Genomic DNA, 17,653 nt, shown 5'->3' on the forward strand with positions numbered 1-17,653 from the left:
TGGGGGGCAAATATAACTTTTATTTCTAATGCTACAGCATGTCCCTATGTGCCAATGTGCATATGTATCCTCTAAGTTGATAAATTTTATAATTTCTTAACTTACATATTTATAACCTTTTTGAAAAATTAAAAAAATTGTTACTTCATGCTTAGAATACAGAAGTGTTTCTTTTAAAAATCTTATTTAGGAATTATGACTAACATCTGAGAATAAATTTGAAATGGAATAATATGCAAAAGATGAGTTAGTATGCATTCTAATTTTTAATATATTTTTCATTGTAATTAATAAAAGGGTTACATTATATTCACCACATAGAAGATGCGTTACTTCACAAGCATTGATACCCTTTCTCATGTTTTGTCCTCATTTCCCCCTCCCCTCATCTTGTTTTCCCCCCTTCCCTATCCTATTCCAAATAAACAAATAAACATAGATACACTATATCAGATAACAAGGTAAAATACTGTAACAATATGAGATAACCGAGGGACAACAGAAGAAATGAGAAATAACATAATCCATTAAGAACAACAATCACACATTATATGGCTCTTATTTCTATATTCTGGAAGTCCTTTCATTTAGCCTCGTCCTATATGGCCTTACGTAATCTAGGTTTTGCCCTATTATACATTCTAATTTTATTATATTAATAATTTTCAGCATTAGCTGTAGTGCATCTATTTAAATAGTCATATTTGAAAGGTAAAAATCATTAGGACTATTTATAAGAATTTGTATATTTTGGAGGTTATGAACAAGTTCTTTTGTTTTTGGACAAATTTTAAGGAGTTGAAATGGATGGTCACTTCTATTACTACTTACAACCACTTAAAGTGTTGTTCAGATTTTTAAACATTCCGATTTAAACAGTTTTCTTCAGCAGGAATGAATGTCAACTAGCTGCTTTTAAAAAATGAGAAAACAATAAACATACTGGACCTGTACTCACTTCATCTTGTCCCCATACCACTAGGAAAATAAATGAAAAAAAATTGAAGTAAAATAGAAGTGGAAGTTTCTTACAGAGAAATTACAAATATTTACAGAGTTGATGTAATTTATTGCAGGATTTCCAGGAGCTGTATCTGTTGTGCATGCCCTTTACAGAGCAGGAAACAAAGAGGAAGGAGTTTTAAATGTTTGGCTTCTTACTGACATTTTTGAAGAGATTATCTCTAGTATTGAAGTTATTTCTTAGCAAAGAAGTTGGGTTGTCTCTACCAGGAAGAAATTTTGGCTGGGAGTGTAGCCCAGTGGTATAGTGCTCACCTAGCATGCATGAAGTCCTGGGCTCAATTCCTCGGTACCATATACACAGAAAAAGCCAGAAATGGTGCTGTGGTCGAAGGGTAGACCACTCATCTTGAGAAAGCCCAAGGACAGTGTCCAGGCCCTGAGTTCAAGCTCCAGGACTGGCAACAAAAGAAAAGGAAAAAAAAAATCCAACAACTATTCATTGCTAGGCAGCAGTGGCAATACTTATTACCCAGAAGCCTGGGATCTAAGGGCTCTGGTTTGAAGCTAGCAGAGTCAGAACATCCATGAGACTCTCATCTCCAATTAATCACCAAAAAGGTTAGGGTCAGTGCCTAGGCCCTGAGTTCAAGCTCAGTACAGACAATAAAAAAATAAACATCTAACACCCGGTAACACCCAGGACAGTCAAGTAAGGATCAATCATGCAAGCTTCCTCCATGTGTGAGCCTTGGAGAAAACTGTTTTCAACTAAGCTCTTTAGGCCCCTATACATTGTACTGTACTTCTTATTTTTTCTGGTTTTGCCTCTGGCAAGTGTGGTCTGAATCTAAATTCAGCAGCAAATAACCACAGTTCTACTTGGCTATTTTGGCCATCTTTTCCCTGGGGTGGTTATCTTCTTCCTGACCTCTGTTTTCCTCACTGGAAAACCAGGCTAATTTTTAAAAAATAAAGCTCTGGTTTCCTTTTTTTTTTATTTCACCAATCCTATATCAACCATTTTTCTGAACACTGATGTGGTGTATAGGTACCAGAACCTAACTTTAATATAAGGCAAGTATGGCTAATAAATCTATAGGACCACCGTACTTTTAGATAACCAATCAGTGAACAAGCAGTGAATTGGTCTCTGAGATAGTCCATAATTCAGAGATAAGGTAGTAAAATTTGGTGGTGTTAGCAGTACTATCACAATTTATTATGGAATAAAAAATTTAATTGCTAGAATAATAGGAAACAAAATATTTGAATGTCAGGATGTTCACCCATTGTAAAACTAAAAGCAAGGTGAAAATACAAAGAAGTTAGAAGGAACCCGATTTCACATGGATAAATGTTTTAAGAGTAGAGGAACGATGGCATTGTGTTTAAATGGAAAAATAGAAATAAAAACAATTTGAAATGAAAGGATTTAAATACCTAGACATAGATTGGGTAGCCATATAAGTAAAGTAAGTATAAATTGAATGTGCCCAACGAGCAGGCAGGTTGTCCCATGCTTTTAGGTGAAAACTTGCATCTTGTGGAATACTTGCATGTGACTTTCCTGAGAATGCTGCTTGCTCATTTCCCAGCACTAGTAAAGCCCCTAAACCTTGCTTACATTGTTTATTCCTATTCTACCATAGTAATGAATTTTCCAATATAACACATTATAATTTCAGTCATGTAATTTAAAAAAAAACAGAATTGTTAGTTTTTAGTTTACTGAGGGGTTATGTATTTGTTTTAAAAACTTTAAATCATCAGGGCACCAGTGGTTCACACTTATACTCCTAGCTACTTAGGGGGCTGAGATCTGAGGATTGTGGTTCAAAGCCAGCCTGGCACAAAGGTCTATGAGACTCTTATCTTCAATTCACCACCAGAAAACCAGAAGTATCGCTGTGGTTCAAAGTGGTAGAGCTCTAGCCTTGAGCTGAAGAGCTTAGGGACAGTGACCAGTCTCTGAGTTCAAGCCCCAAGACTGACAAAAACAAAATAAAACAAAACAAATAACAACAACAAAAAACTCCTAAAGTCACAATTCTAATATACTAATTCAGTTAGGGTTTTCTTTTAATAATTAAAAGATAATCTTTTTATCCCACACAAGTATGTATTTCCCAGGCTGTTAGGTAAAGAAAACTTAGATTAGACATATCAATCTTTTCTATTCCGTAAGATGAAGTTTGTATGTGGGGTGATAGAATGCTATTTATTTCCTTCATTTTGTTACCTATTTTAAAAATGTTTACAATGTTACATGTCCAGTGCTATCAAGCTAGAAAAGAACAGTGTTTGTTTTTCAAATGCTTCCTGATAACAGTTGAAGAACTTATACTAGTTAAGATGAAAGTGGAACACCAATTTGGGGTTCTGTTAACATAGATTTCTTTTATTAAGGTGAACTCTTATTTTGATATTCACTCAAGTCTTTCCTATTAGCCTACAGTTCATTTCATCTCAAGTATTTCTTCTTTGTTTGCAACGGAAATATCCTTTGCCAAACTCAGAAGACATTAGAAAATACTATACTTGAACAGACACAAAGGATTAGGAAGGAGTGTAGTACGTTTGCAGTACAGACTAGCATTGTTTGACAAACTACAGAGCAACTTGAGATTCAGCAGTTTTCTGTCCAGTTAAAACAGCCCTGTGTTAAAGAAGTTCAATCATAAGAAATGAGAGATTTTTTTTGATAAATTAATTGTATTCTGGCCAAGACTTTCTGTCAGTTAAGAACTTTTCTATGAAATGGATTAAAAAAAAAAACACCTCTAATGGACTTTGGGGGAAGTTAGTATGCTTTTCTATTTCTAATGCTTTTCTAAACTAAGTATCTCTGATGCCATAGGCAATTGTGCCTAGAGTGGGATAAATTTCCCAACTAGAACATGTGCCTCCTCTACCCCCCCCCCCCCAAAAATAAGCAACAACTGCAAAGCTTTCTAAAAGTGCAGGTCTTTGAATTCTATAAACATTTTTAAATCTAAATAATGTATTGTTATTATTTGGATCCTTACAAAACTTCCATGAAGCTATGATCTCTGTGTTCTAGAAACTTAGCTAGGTTAAGCAGTTGTGCATAGCAGAGTGAAAGCTTACATTTTCAGATTGCATTTTAGGACACTTGGACAACAGTCTTGCTTTGTTATGTATTTTTTATTTCTTTTTCCAGAGGACTTTAGTATGTCTTATTTCTCAAAGGTAAGAAAAAGACGAAGGAAATAGAGAGAAAGGATACAGGGCCAATTTAGAATATTGATTGTGTGAAGATGAATTTAAACTGAATGTTTGCTGTTCTTATTAGAAGGGATATCTTTGCTATTCTTTTTAGAAGCTTTCTTGGAGAGCTTTCCTGGATCCAGAAACCACTTGCATGGTTGAGTTCCTGTGTTGTGGGAAGGATGCATGCCCAAGGCACTTGTGCGGGACACTGTTTGCCTCTCCACTGAGGGGGCAGTGTTCTTCCAGCTACCTCTGTCTGTGGTTGAGTGACCACAGCACCATTCCTAGGGTGAAAGCTGGCTCTGTTCTGTGGGATTTCCCTTGCTTGCCCTGTTTTGTTTGGGCTTGTGTTCAGTGAGAGAGATAACAAATGACTCCATCTCTTATCCATGACGTGTTTGATGTGTCAAGTTACATAGGAAGCCTTACTTTATCTTGGGTCTTGTCTGGTCATCCACAGTGACCTATCTGCAAGTATCCACATGTCTGTGAGATCATAAATCAAGATGGGTTTCCAATGGCTAACTTCCAGTGCAGGAGAATTATCAGAATCCCTTGCTATTAAGACCTCTTTGTTGAGTGAATCCAAATTTGAGTAATCAGGCATAATCTGCCAAACCCCTCAACTTCACCATAATCAATAAGAGATAAGTGGGGTTCTGAATCCAGTTGAAATAAATGAAGTTTTTATTTCTAAATTTTTAAGGAAAACCTTGATTTGTCTAAGATCTTGGGGAGTATACTTCTTAATAAAGGGCAAGCAAAGACTCTACACTGTCAGTAACACTTTGATGGTATCAAAATAAACATGACTCACATAACTTTAGCCTCAGTATTTGAAGGTGGGGTTTGAGAGACATGCTGGCTTGGGGCAGTGATTAGAGCAGCCCGTGGAATCCTAGGATCCCTGGGCCTTCCCACCACCTCACTGCCCAGAGCTACTACCAAGTCCACTGCCTTCTTGCAAATGAAGGATTTTCTTTCCACAGTCAGTACTCCAATGCAGCATATTAGCTGTGTGTGTGTGTGTGTGTGTGTGTGTGTGTGTGTGTGTGAATCTCAGTCTCAAACAGATCAAAGATTTCAAGGGGAGGAGCTGCGGAACAGTCTCTATGCTTCAGGCTAATTATTCACCTGAGAATCCACCCAGAGAAGTTGCTAAGCTGGTTTGCTGACTGCTTGGTAGAGAGTTTTAAAGAGACATTGCCACATTTGCATAGAGAATTTTTTTTTACATGAAGATGACATATGGAGAAGACATTGAAGTCAGTAGTTACCCTACTAAAAGCAAAATGGGCTGGGCACAGTGGCTCATGCTTGTAATCCTACCTACTCAGAAGGCTGAGATCTTAGGATCGAGGTTCAAAACCAGCCCAGGGAACTAGAGTTGAGGCTGTTATCTCCAGTTAGTCACTAAAAGGGGAAGTGGAGCTATGGCTCCAGAGGAAGGGTGGTAGCTTTGAGCTGAGAGCCCAGGGACAGCACCCAGGCTCAGAGTTCAAGCTCATGACCCACAAAAAATAAATAAATAAAAGCAAAATGTGACTTCCTTTCAACTTCATCCTTAAGAAGTATGTTTAAAAATGTACTAGTGAGCATGGCACAGCTGTTTCCCCAAACATCCCATCCAACAGGCAGATTTAAATGTTCTTTACAGGTAGTCTTTCCCAGCTGTGAATAAACAGAGATAAGTTAGAAGTATACACTCCACTATGGTGGGAAAATCATGATAAAATACTACTTAATGAAGCTCAGGAAATTTTCTCATACATCTGTACCACACACACTGTACATTCACCTTTCTTAATTACACAAACTGACAGATAATGCATATCTGCTTCCCTTACTTATTCTTTCTTAGGTGAAATTTGCTTAGACAAAAAGAGTTAAAAATAAATCCTTTTTTTCATTTAATTTCCTGGAAAACCTGATTTGGCAGGTATTCTGTGCCCCCTACCTGTATCTTTTTTTTCCAAAACATTTAAAGGAAACCTATAACTTTAAAGAATAGGAATGAGTTATAGCCCAGTGCAGTGGTTCACATGGAGAGTCTCACTACTTTGGAGACGGAGATCAGAGGATCCACTGTGTTCAAGAGTTCAAGATCAGGCTGGACAATCTTATCTCCACAGACAAACAACTAAATTAATAATCTGATGCAAATTAAAGATAGTTGGCCCTTCTCCAACAAATTGGGACTAAATATTTTCTCTCTGTGTCTCCACGGGTTATGGATTTCACACCAGCACCATGGGGTAACCAGTGAACAATTCTTGAATACATTCTATTACTGTAAGAAAATGAATTCATATTCTGTGTTGGATTTATGGTTTGGGTACCCTAGTATTGATCTCATATGTTTTGTAGTGGTTATTTGTTCTGTCACGTATCGTTAAAGATCAGATGGTAGAATAAGTAGAATGACTCGAAGGATCCAATAAGGACTTCAGAATTTTTCATTTGAAATACCACCAATTATTTGGGAATCATTCATATAAAGAATCTTCTTTAGTGTGCTTAAGTACTGACTTAAGTAAGACGATAAATAGCGTGTATTTTTACATAGACTATGTCCAGGCAATACACTTTACATAAATATCATTATATTTAATTCTTAAAAAGCTTAGGAAGTTTTATTTTGCCCACTTTATATAGATTTTTTTTTTTTAAAAACTGTGTCCCAGAGTCAGGTGGTCATGGCTCATGCCTTTACTCCTACATACTCAGAAGGCTGAGTTCTGAAGATCAAGGTTCAAAGACAGCCTGGGTGGAAGAGTTCATGAGACTCTTATTTGTAATCAATTACCAGAAAATTGGAAACATCCCTGTGGCCAAAGTGGTAGAGTGTTAGCTTTGAGTGAAAAAGCTCAGAGATAGCACTCAGGCCCTGAGTTCAAGCCCCATAACAGAAAGAAGAAAGAAAGAAAGAAAGAAAGAAAGAAAGAAAGAAAGAAAGAAAGAAAGAAAGAAAGAAAGAAAGAAAGAAAGAAGAAAGAAAAAAAGAAAAAAAGAAAGAAAGAAAAAGAAAAGACAGGACAGAAAGGAAAGAAAGGACAGGAAAGAAGGAAAGAAAGAGAAAAGAAAAAAGTTTGACTCAGAAAAAATTCTTAGGAACTGGAGAATGAAAGAACTCAACTTGAGTATATCTGATTGCAGTGATAATAATGCTCTTTATGGAGAGGTTTTTTTTTTTATCATTTTTCAACCAATCACCTTTTAGCATGAATCATTTTATTCAGATTTATTTATTGCTGAATATGATTTATTGTTCAGTTTCCCTGTGAAAGGAAAGGTAGGGAAAAGGAAAGAGTGGACAATTTTGAAGAAGGTCAAAGTGGGAATCTGGGTCAGGATGGTGATGATTTATAGAGCAGAAGGTTTCAAAGTGTTAGATGCACTTTGTCTTTGGGTTGGAGCTAAGAAGAAAATTCTGAGGGAAAGGAAGAAAAGTCTGAAGAAGGACTAGTAAAGACAGTTTCTTAAAATTTAGACACACTTGATTTTAATCATGTGAAATGAAGCATTGCAATGTTAAACAGTGAAGTGATACTGCATAGATCTTTATTTTTATTTATTTATTTATTTGTTTTTTTGGCCAGTTCTGGGCTTGAGCTCAGGGCTTGAGCACTGTCCTTGGACTTTCTCAAGGCTAGCACTCTACCACTTGAGCCTCAGCACCACTTCTGGCTTTTTGCTATGTATGTGGGGTACAGAGGAATCGAACCCGGGTCTTCGTGCATGCTAAGCATAACACTCTGCCACTAGGCCAAACTCCCAGCCCCTGCATAGATCTTTATTTGAGATCTCTCTTTGTGTCCTTAATATTCATTCCACGTGTCTTTCCACATCTACAAGGATGATTAATAAGAATGCCATTGGGAAAAAAAACGGTCACATCCAGGACAGAGACCTGGAATTTGAACTACACTGGAGCCAAAGTCAGGTGCTACCTCATTGTCTTCTGCCCTTGTATCTCGGGTTTTTGGAAATAAAGCAATAAGATCACCAACTCATTCAGTAGACCATGGAGTGGAATGTGGAGCCCTCGTAGTGCTCAGCTAGAGATTTCTCAATTCCCATCAGATCTGTAAGGTCCATCCTGAGTCTCAGCCAGAACTAAATAATCTTGATGCTCCACCTGCCTGTCTCATGTAAGTGCAGTGTTTATAGGTTCTGAGCAATTGTTCAAGTATATTTTCATAGAGTAATTTTATCCTATGATGCCAAGTATGCTGTCATAAGTGTCATTGTTAGTTTGGAATTTAATGATGTTTTATTTACTTTTGTGGTCTCCCCTTAATTGTCATGTAGGTTCTGCATGGATGTTTCATAGCTCAGGCACTCAGGCAGCAATGATTTTCTCTCTGCTGTTTTAATTCTACTGCACTATTTACAATGAGAGCTGCGTATGGAGGTTACAAACCCAAAGACGACTGAATGGCAAATGTATGGTAGATTTTACTTCCTCAATAAAGCTGATGTATATCTATGCTAAATAAGCTTGTATCCAATCACACTACATTGAAAAAATAATGGAAGAAGTCAGGCTGAGAATTTCAAAGTATCGAAAGGAAATGAGAGGAGAGGAGAGAAGAGGAGAGGGGAGGGGAGGAAAGGAGAGAGAGAGAAAAAGAGAAAGAGAGAGAGGGGGGGGGAGAATATGCTTGAGTCTGAATACCAAGAAATCCTCTAATCATATTTTATCAAAAATAAAACAGCTGGGGATGCTGTGAGTTTGGCCTAGTGGTAGAGTGCTTGCCTAACATGCAGGAAGACCCAGGTTCGATTCCTCAGTACCACATACATAGAAAAAAGCTGGAAATGGTGCTGAGGCTCAAGTGGTAGAGCTCTAGCCTTGAGAAAGTCCAAGGACAGTGCTCAGACCCTGAACTCAAGGCCAGGACTGGCAAAAAAAAAAAAAGAAAAGAAAGAAAAAAGCTAGAAGTGGTGCTGTGGTTCAAGTGGTAGAGCTCTAGCCTTGAGAAAGCCCAAGGACAGTGCTCAGGCCCTGAATCTAAGGCCCAGGACTGGCAAAAAATAAATAAAACAAACTGGGAGCTGGTAGTCTTTCCTAGTGGCAGAGTGCTTGCTTAGCATGCACAAAGATCCAAGTTTGATTCCTCAGTACCACATACTTGAGAAAAGCTGGAAATGGTGTTATGGTTCAAGTGGTAGAGATCTAGCCCTTGAGAAAGCCCAAGGACAGAGCTTAGGCCCTGAATTCAAGCCCCAGGACCAGCAAAAATAATAATAATACAACTGAAGTCATTTTATGTTTATTAAAATTTAACTAGGGCTGACTTGGTAGCTTGTATCTGTAATTCTAGCACTTGGGGAGTGGAAGCAGTAGGTTAAAAGTCTGAGCCAGCCTTAGATAATAAGGTTAGTCTGGACTACAAAATGAAACCCTATGAACAAAATAGTGACAAAACAAAAAATAAAAATGTGAATATTCTAAGTATTTCATTATCAATAATTACTACTTTCCATTTCTACTCAGTCATTTTTCTTATTCATTAATTCTAGAATACACTTCTAGAAAAAGCATTCGCATATTTTAGTGTTTATTTTGTATATAAGGATGTATGATAGCATGAAGGAAATGAAAGAAATGATCACTTGAAATGACTCATTCATATAGTAAGCAGAAAGCAAATCACAGGATCCACAGACACAGGAAAAGATATGACTACCATGACTTGGAACAAGTTTCTTAGTCACCAGATTAACTTCTTGGACAGCTATATAATTATCCTATGTTGAGACTAATGAGCTGCAGTACTTAGGTTTCTAATATTTTCTATATTTTATTAGGCATAAGTGCTTAAGGGCAATTCTGTATTCAATACCAAGAGGCTATGGTGTTGGAATAAATGCCATACAGAAGTGCTTAATTTACATTTCTGAGTATTTAAATTAGGTACTCAGACAATTTTTTTTTGGTCGGTTGTAGGGCTTGAACTCAAGGCCTGGGCTCTGTCCCTGAGGTCCTCTGCTCAAGGCTAATGCTTCACCATTGTGAGCCACAGTTCTACTTGTGGTTTCCTCGTGGTTAATTACAGATCAGTCTCATGGATTTTCCTGCCCTGTCTGGCTTTAAACCATGATCCTCAGATCTCAGCCTCCTGAGTACTTTTGATTACAGGTGTGAGCCGAGGTGCCATGCTACCTTACGCCTTTTAGTTGTTGGTGGTGGTGATTGTAGGACTTGAACCTTTAAACTCGGGGCCTTGGTACTGTCTTTAAGATCTTCAGCTCAAGATTAGTGCTCTACCACTTGGAGCCACAGTGCCACTTCCCATTAAGCTTTTTTTTAAAAAAAGCAAAAATATTTCTATTTTTAAATAATCAATATAAACATTTTCATAATTTTATCAATCTAGACTTGAAACAAATGATCTCAATTGAACAAATCTGCTCAAACACTCCCTCCATTTCCACATATAATATAGAACAATAATTACAAAGCTCTTACAACATATTGGTCCTCAGTAATGTGTGTTGAATGCACCACTAAACCAGTGAGTTACCAACTAGACAGATAAAGACTGACCTAAGCTTCTGGAAATAAAAAAGGAAATAGCAACCTAGAATTACCAAGGCTGCCTATGTCACTTCCATTGTACTCTTTTAGTGAAACTAGCACCAGGTTTCAATCAAGCAGAAATTTCAGTACACATCCACTGTCTTGTAATATGCTGTATTGTTTTTGAAAGCATTTCTTTTCTCCTGAATAATCATTCCTATATCTTTTTGTTAGTGACATCATGCAGTTTTACTTGGCAGAATCCTGGTATCACCGGTTAATCACTGTTATTTTAGAAATGCAACCTTTGAAGTGTGTTCCAGCAGAAAATTTCACATGGCCATCTTACAACAACAGATGTTTCATGAAGACAGAGAATATGATTAAAAACTTGCAAACATTTCTATGAATAAAATGTTCATCATTACATAAGATGTACTTGGTCATCCTCATTGACAAGTTCCATTTTTAGATCTTGAAACCAGAGACACCAAGGAATTAGTTGCACATATAATGGTCTAATTCAAAGAATTGAGTTACTTTCAAAATACAAAATCAAATATTTCATCCACATTAATATGGTACTGTTATATATGTTTTTACATAGGCTTTTGGATTTTCAGAGACTAGAGACTCTTGTGATTTATGAAAAATTTATTCTACTAGGTGTTGTAGCTCAAATGGAAGAGCACTAGCTTAGCAAGAATGAAGCTGGGTTCAATCTCCATGACTGACTCATGAGTGAAATTCTAAATATTCAGAAAGTAGAGGTAAGACCACTGCAGTTCAAAGCCAGCCCAGACAATAAGTTACTGACACTCTATTTCAACCAACAGTCTGGGTGAAGTGATGGAGATGTTAATATGTCATATATATATATGTATATATATGTGTATATATATATATGAAAGAATAATGAAACCTGTTAACATTTTTTTCAAAAAAGAGGAGGGGAAATAATGAGGGATAAAAGAGAAATGATTTAGATCAAATTACATTCTATGTGTACATAGGAATAATACAATGAAAAACATTTTTTTTGGTCTGTCATGGGGCCTGGGTGCTGTCTCTGGGCTCTTTAGCTTAACGCTACTGCCCTACCCCTTGAGCCACAGCACCACTTCTGATTTTCTGGTGGTTAATTGGAGATAAGAGTCACACAGACTGTAGTGCTGGGCTGGCTTTGAACCGTGATCCTCAGCCTTCTTACTAGCTAGGATTGCAGGTGTGAGCCAGTATGACCGGCTTGAAAATACTTTTTTTAAGATTTTAAAAAAAATTATTTTATTTTATTGTCGGGTAATGTATCGTTACAGTTAATGAATGCTATAGTTACGTTCATCAGGTAATGGGTACATTACTTCTCGAACCTTGATACCCCTTCACATGCTTTTATCCCCCTTTCCCTCCCCCCACCCCCTACAATGAATTTTTTTGTACAGTTAATACATATTAGATTTTTTTTCCTGTCATTGGGCTTGAACTCTGGGCCTGGGCATTGTCCCGGAGATCTTTGCCTCAAGGGTAGGACTCTACCACTCTGAGCCAGTTTCCTGATGGCTAATTGGAGATGAGTCTCTTGATCTTCTGTGCAAGGGCTGGCTTTGAACAAGGATCCTCAAATCTCAGTCTCCTTAGTAGCTAGGAGTATAGTGTGAATTACCAGCAGCCTGCTCATATTAGGATTTTCACAGTTTAATTGTGAAATAGTGCTAAGGTTCACAAGTTGATCCTCCATATATCAGCTGTTTAAATTTGTGACATGAATTTAGTAGGAAATAACTTTTTTGTTTTGCTTTCACATATATTTTTGACAATTTGATAATGGATATAATTATTTCACATTCAAGAATATAGCATATCCACACAGGTTCAATTTTCAGACAGAAATTAGAAATTAAAATTTAAAATATATTAAGTCCTTGAAAAAAATAAATTGTACTCTTTGTAGTAGGCTTAATTCATTAATAGTTTTACTTAATTCTTTGAATAGTAAAATTGAAAATAGTAAATTGTACTCTATGTAGTAGGATTAATTCTTTTACAATTTTACTTAATTCTTTGTAGTATTCTCTATTCTTTTATAAAGCATTAAGAATTTTACTTTCTTTGCTTTTTAATACAACTTTATTTATAATCTAATGTTTCATGAGAACTATAAATCTGTAAATCCATCCAGATAAACAATCTATTAAATTGGACTCACCAGAATAAAGCTCACCAAAATAATGAGTAATCTGAGAATCAACTATGCGATGCACTTTGAAAAAATAGTATTTATTTTACAATTCAGTGTCTCATCAGCCAAAACCTTACTTAACTAACAGCATGTCCCTTCTCCAAGGAACAAGGAGAGAGCCTGTGCCATTCACAGGCGTTCACTGTGTTGTAACATGTCTTTAGTTAGAGATGATTAATTAAACAGAAAAAGGCCATCTTTCACACTGAAAAGGAGACCTGTTTAAACAGAGGATAGTTAATACCTTTTGGATGAAACAGCAGGCTCCCTGGATAATAACTCTGCTTTGGTTTTTTTATATCTATTTATGCCTATGACTAATATAGAAGTCCTAGCATTGGAACATGGTACACTGAAACTGAAAAACAAAACTCTTAAAAGACGAATGGAGTTGGCAATAATTTTATGATGATCAAAAAAAGTATCATTTTTTTTTTTATGGGTCATAGGGCTTGAACTAGGCCTGGGGGCTGTCCCTGATCTCTTCAGCTCAAGGCTACAACCCTACCCTTGAGCCAAGCTCCACTTCCCATTTTCTAGAGTTTATTTGGAGATAAGAATCTCAGGTCCTTTCGTGCCAGGGCTGGCTTTGAACCTTGATCCTCAGATCTCAGCCTCCTGAGTAGCCAGGATTACAGGTGTGAGCCTTGGTGCCCAGCTAAAATAAGTATCAATATTTTAAGCAGAGAATCTCTATCATGGCAAAAGTGGGTTAATTCTCAATAGAATCTAGTGTTTCACGGTAGTTTTGTTTCACAGTCAAACTTCAGATTTTGGTTAAAAGATCAAGTTAAAACACCTTTTATACATCTTTTTGTCATTGCTGCCATTATAATTGTTACTGTTATTATTTTGTTACTGGTAATGATGACATTGAAGCCAGAGGTATGTGTATGCTAAGTTCTGCTGGTATTGCTCAAGCATCTCCAAGTTTCCCTTTTCTCCTCACCAGCTGGGGATACTATAAGTTTTAATTGTTTCAGGAATTCCTTGAAAGGAGGATTCTTCACACATTCTAAGTGATCATAAATTCTTACAGGCAATGACTAGCCAAACACAGAAATATACAATTCTCACTGTAAACAAAGCAAGGAAACTGATGAGACAAGCTGGCTATTCTCAATCTCTGATACGAATTTGACTTGAGGACTTGAGATATCTTTATCTTTAACTCTCTAGTGCAATATGATTGGCCTTGAGATACTGATAAACAAAATGCCATCCTTTTCTCTCTTTTCTTCTCTCTTTCCTTTTCCCTCTTCCTCTCTCCTTTCCTTTACTTCTTCTTCTGCCTGCCTTTCCTCCCTCCCTTCCTTTGTTTCTCTGTGTGTATGTTTGGATGAAATGGCAGCATATCTATACATGTATATGCACATATACATATGCACATGCATTGTGTGGTATTATGCAATATATAAATATGCATATAAATGTATATCCCTTAAGACAATTGTATATTTACCCATGAGAAAGATTAGCTCAAACAAAAAGTTCATGAGATTCCAACTCAATAGAAAGAAAATGGGCATGATGGCACATACCTCTTGTTTCAGCTACAGAATGAAATATAAAAGGATTGCAGTCCAGGCCAGCCTGGGCAGAAAATGAGACCATATCGCCCCAAATGATCAGAACATTTGATGAGAATGTTTGAATGCCTGCATCCCAAGCATGAGGCCATGGATTCAAACCTTAGTGGCCATGAAAAATTTAGTTTAAAGGAATAGTAAAGGATTACTAAAAACAGAAAGAAAAGAACAGTTTACTTCTTTTGCAAGCTGGACATGCACATTGATGTAGGAACAGCGTGGCAGTGCTAATTTCTCATCAGCAGAGTAGGAGACAAAGGAAGGTAGAAACTTATTATCAAAATTTATTTGTGAAGATTTGCATGTAATTTCCCCACTGACATAATCCACATAGGTGAAATTTCCAGACAAAAGGATGGATAAAGAGTAGAAGTTAGAGGATAGTATGGTCAAGAATAGAGTTAAAAAATACACTTTGGTGTTTTCTGTTGCTATTGCTTTGTTTTTTTAAAGTAGAATATGTGATCAATTACAACAAATATACTTGTAATTACTATTTTTAAGGGATTCTGTTAACAAGTTCACAATCAGCAACTTGCAAACTGGCAAGATAAGAAGCCTTACTTAAGGAATACATAGTTTCTAGTATTCTACTAAGACTTGCCTTAAATTAACAAAAAACAAACAAAAGCTGGCAAGTGAACACAAAACTCCTAGAAGATAACACCAGAAGCTAGCACAGACCTTGGACAAAGATTTTCTCAGAGAGCAGAAACAGGGACAACATACATGCCTACCCAGGACAGATTCTATGCCAGAAAAGGCTGATGGCATTTCACTTGGTCATGTGACAGCTGCTCTAAACACCCTTCCAATGTGACCCTCCCCCTTTCCTACTCCAAATCCTGGTTCCTGTTGCAGTTTGTGGTCTGCTGCTGTTCATTTCCAGAGCAAGGTAAGAGGGAGATAATGTATTGAATGGATGAAAAGGCCTGTACTTCAACCTATTCTCCAAACTTTAAGCTGAGTGAAATAATAGATTTAGAGTTTGGATTATCTCCCTTGGAAAATGAACAAGTGTGTTCTATTTATGGTAAGAAATCTACATGGGTATAGCTGGATAGCTAGGGCTAAGTACTGTATCAGAGATTGCTTGTGTACCGTTGACTGAGCTTCACTCTCTCCTGTGGTGATGAAGATTAAGCTGAACATGTGACTACTTTGGCAGAAATTATATTCATGATCATGTAGTTTGAACTAATATAAATGCATCCTGGGAATGATTACATTGGAGGACACAATTTCTGCTTCATTTGTTTAAGTATGTAAAGAGCAAAGTTTCTGAGGTAAGAATGATATGCAATGTAAGAGAAAGAGGAGGGTGGGATACAAGGGAGGGACGAGGCCAGAAAGATAGACAAAGGCCTTACCAGTACATTGTACACAATGTTGGCTTTATTCTACAAGAACCAATAAATGTGATTCATAATATGATTTAACCTATACTTTTAGAAAGAGACCTGACCACGTGGGCACCAAGAGGAACATTCCAGATACGATGGAAATAGTTCAGTGGCAGTGAGGAAAGAGCATATGTTTTAAATCAAGTTCCTATAGAACTTGATGTAGTATGTCAGAAAACAGAGTTAACCCAAGTGATTATATGGATTGGAATGGAAAAGAAAAAATACGGGACAGATAAGAAAAATGGAAAAAGCCAAGTGCCAGTGACTCACGTCTCTAATCCTAACTGCTCAAGAGGCTGAGATCAGAAGATTGTGGTTCAAAAGCCAGCCATGGCATAAAAGTCTGTGAGATTCTTATCTCCAATTAAACACCTGAAACCAAAAGTGGCGCTGTGACCCAAAGTGGAAAAGTCCTAGATTTGAGCTGAAGAGCTCAGCAGGGACAGTGTCCAGGCCTTGAGTTCAAGACCCACAATGAAGAAGAAAGAAGAAGAAGAAGAAGAAGAAGAAGAAGAAGAAGAAGAAGAAGAAGAAGAAGAAGAAGAAGAAGAAGAAGAAGAAGAAGAAGAAGAAGAGGGGAGGGGGAGGGGAAGGGGAGGGGAGGGGAAAGGGGAAGGGGAAGGAGAAGAAGGAGAAGGAGAAGGAGAAGAAGGAGAAGGAGAGAAGGAGAAGGAGAAGGAGAGGAGGAGAAGGAGAAGGAGAGGAGGAGAAGGAAAAGGAGAGGAGGAGAAGGAGAAGGAGAAGGGGAAGAGGAGGAGGAGGAGGAGGAAGAGGAGGAGATAAGGAATAAATTTAGCATTGATCTAAAACCAACAGACACACACACACACACACACACACACACACACACACACAAAACTTTGTCTCCTAAATGTCTCTATTGAGATGTAAAATAGATATATGAATTTAAATGTCAATAGTTTAAAAATGGCATGTAAATCTGATAGATCAAATGAAACCACTAAATATGTGTATGTGCAGATAATGAATATTGGAGAATAACAGAATTAGTACATAAAGTTTTAGCAGAGAGAAAAACAACTAGTAGTGCATAGAGGAGGAAGGAGTGTGGAAGGAAAGAGTATTGGTGAAGTAAGTGAGGATGAACTAAAATCCATTCTACTAAGCATCTGAACTGTTGCTTGTCCTGCTGTTCTTCAACTATTATAAGAAGAGAAAAAGATAAAGGATCACTCACCATGACAAGATTATACCAGCAATACTTATAATACTTTTGTATGAATTAGCTTTAGAAAAGAAAAGAAATACTATTTTACATTCCAAACTGGCTTTAATAAGTGTTAGTTCTTGTTAAAGAAAGAGCCTTTCGTGCTGCTGGGAGCCCTGAAGAGTTGATTAGGTAGCTATTTATATCAGGGTTTCCACTGTGAGGTAGGTCTGTAACTTTGGGAGAACTCTAGGGTAATAAGTAGACAAGATCCGACACAATTACCTTCTAATATGTAATAAACTGTCTCAAAAACTAGTAGAAAGGATTATAAAGGCCAACTATCATAATTTTCTACTTGAAGATAGAAAAGTGGAGACAAAAAATATGTTCAAATAAAATTCAAAGTCATACTTTTAGTAAAAACTTGTTTTCTAATTCACTGAGCCACTGTTTGGGTGTGTGTTATTTTAATTTTTATTTATTTCATTGTTTTGGAGGTAACTGAGATTTGAATTCAGGGCCTCG

Source organism: Megascapheus bottae, chromosome 19 (assembly GCF_031878675.1).
Source record: "Megascapheus bottae isolate mThoBot1 chromosome 19, mThoBot2.hap1, whole genome shotgun sequence".
Classification (NCBI taxonomy): domain Eukaryota; kingdom Metazoa; phylum Chordata; class Mammalia; order Rodentia; family Geomyidae; genus Megascapheus; species Megascapheus bottae.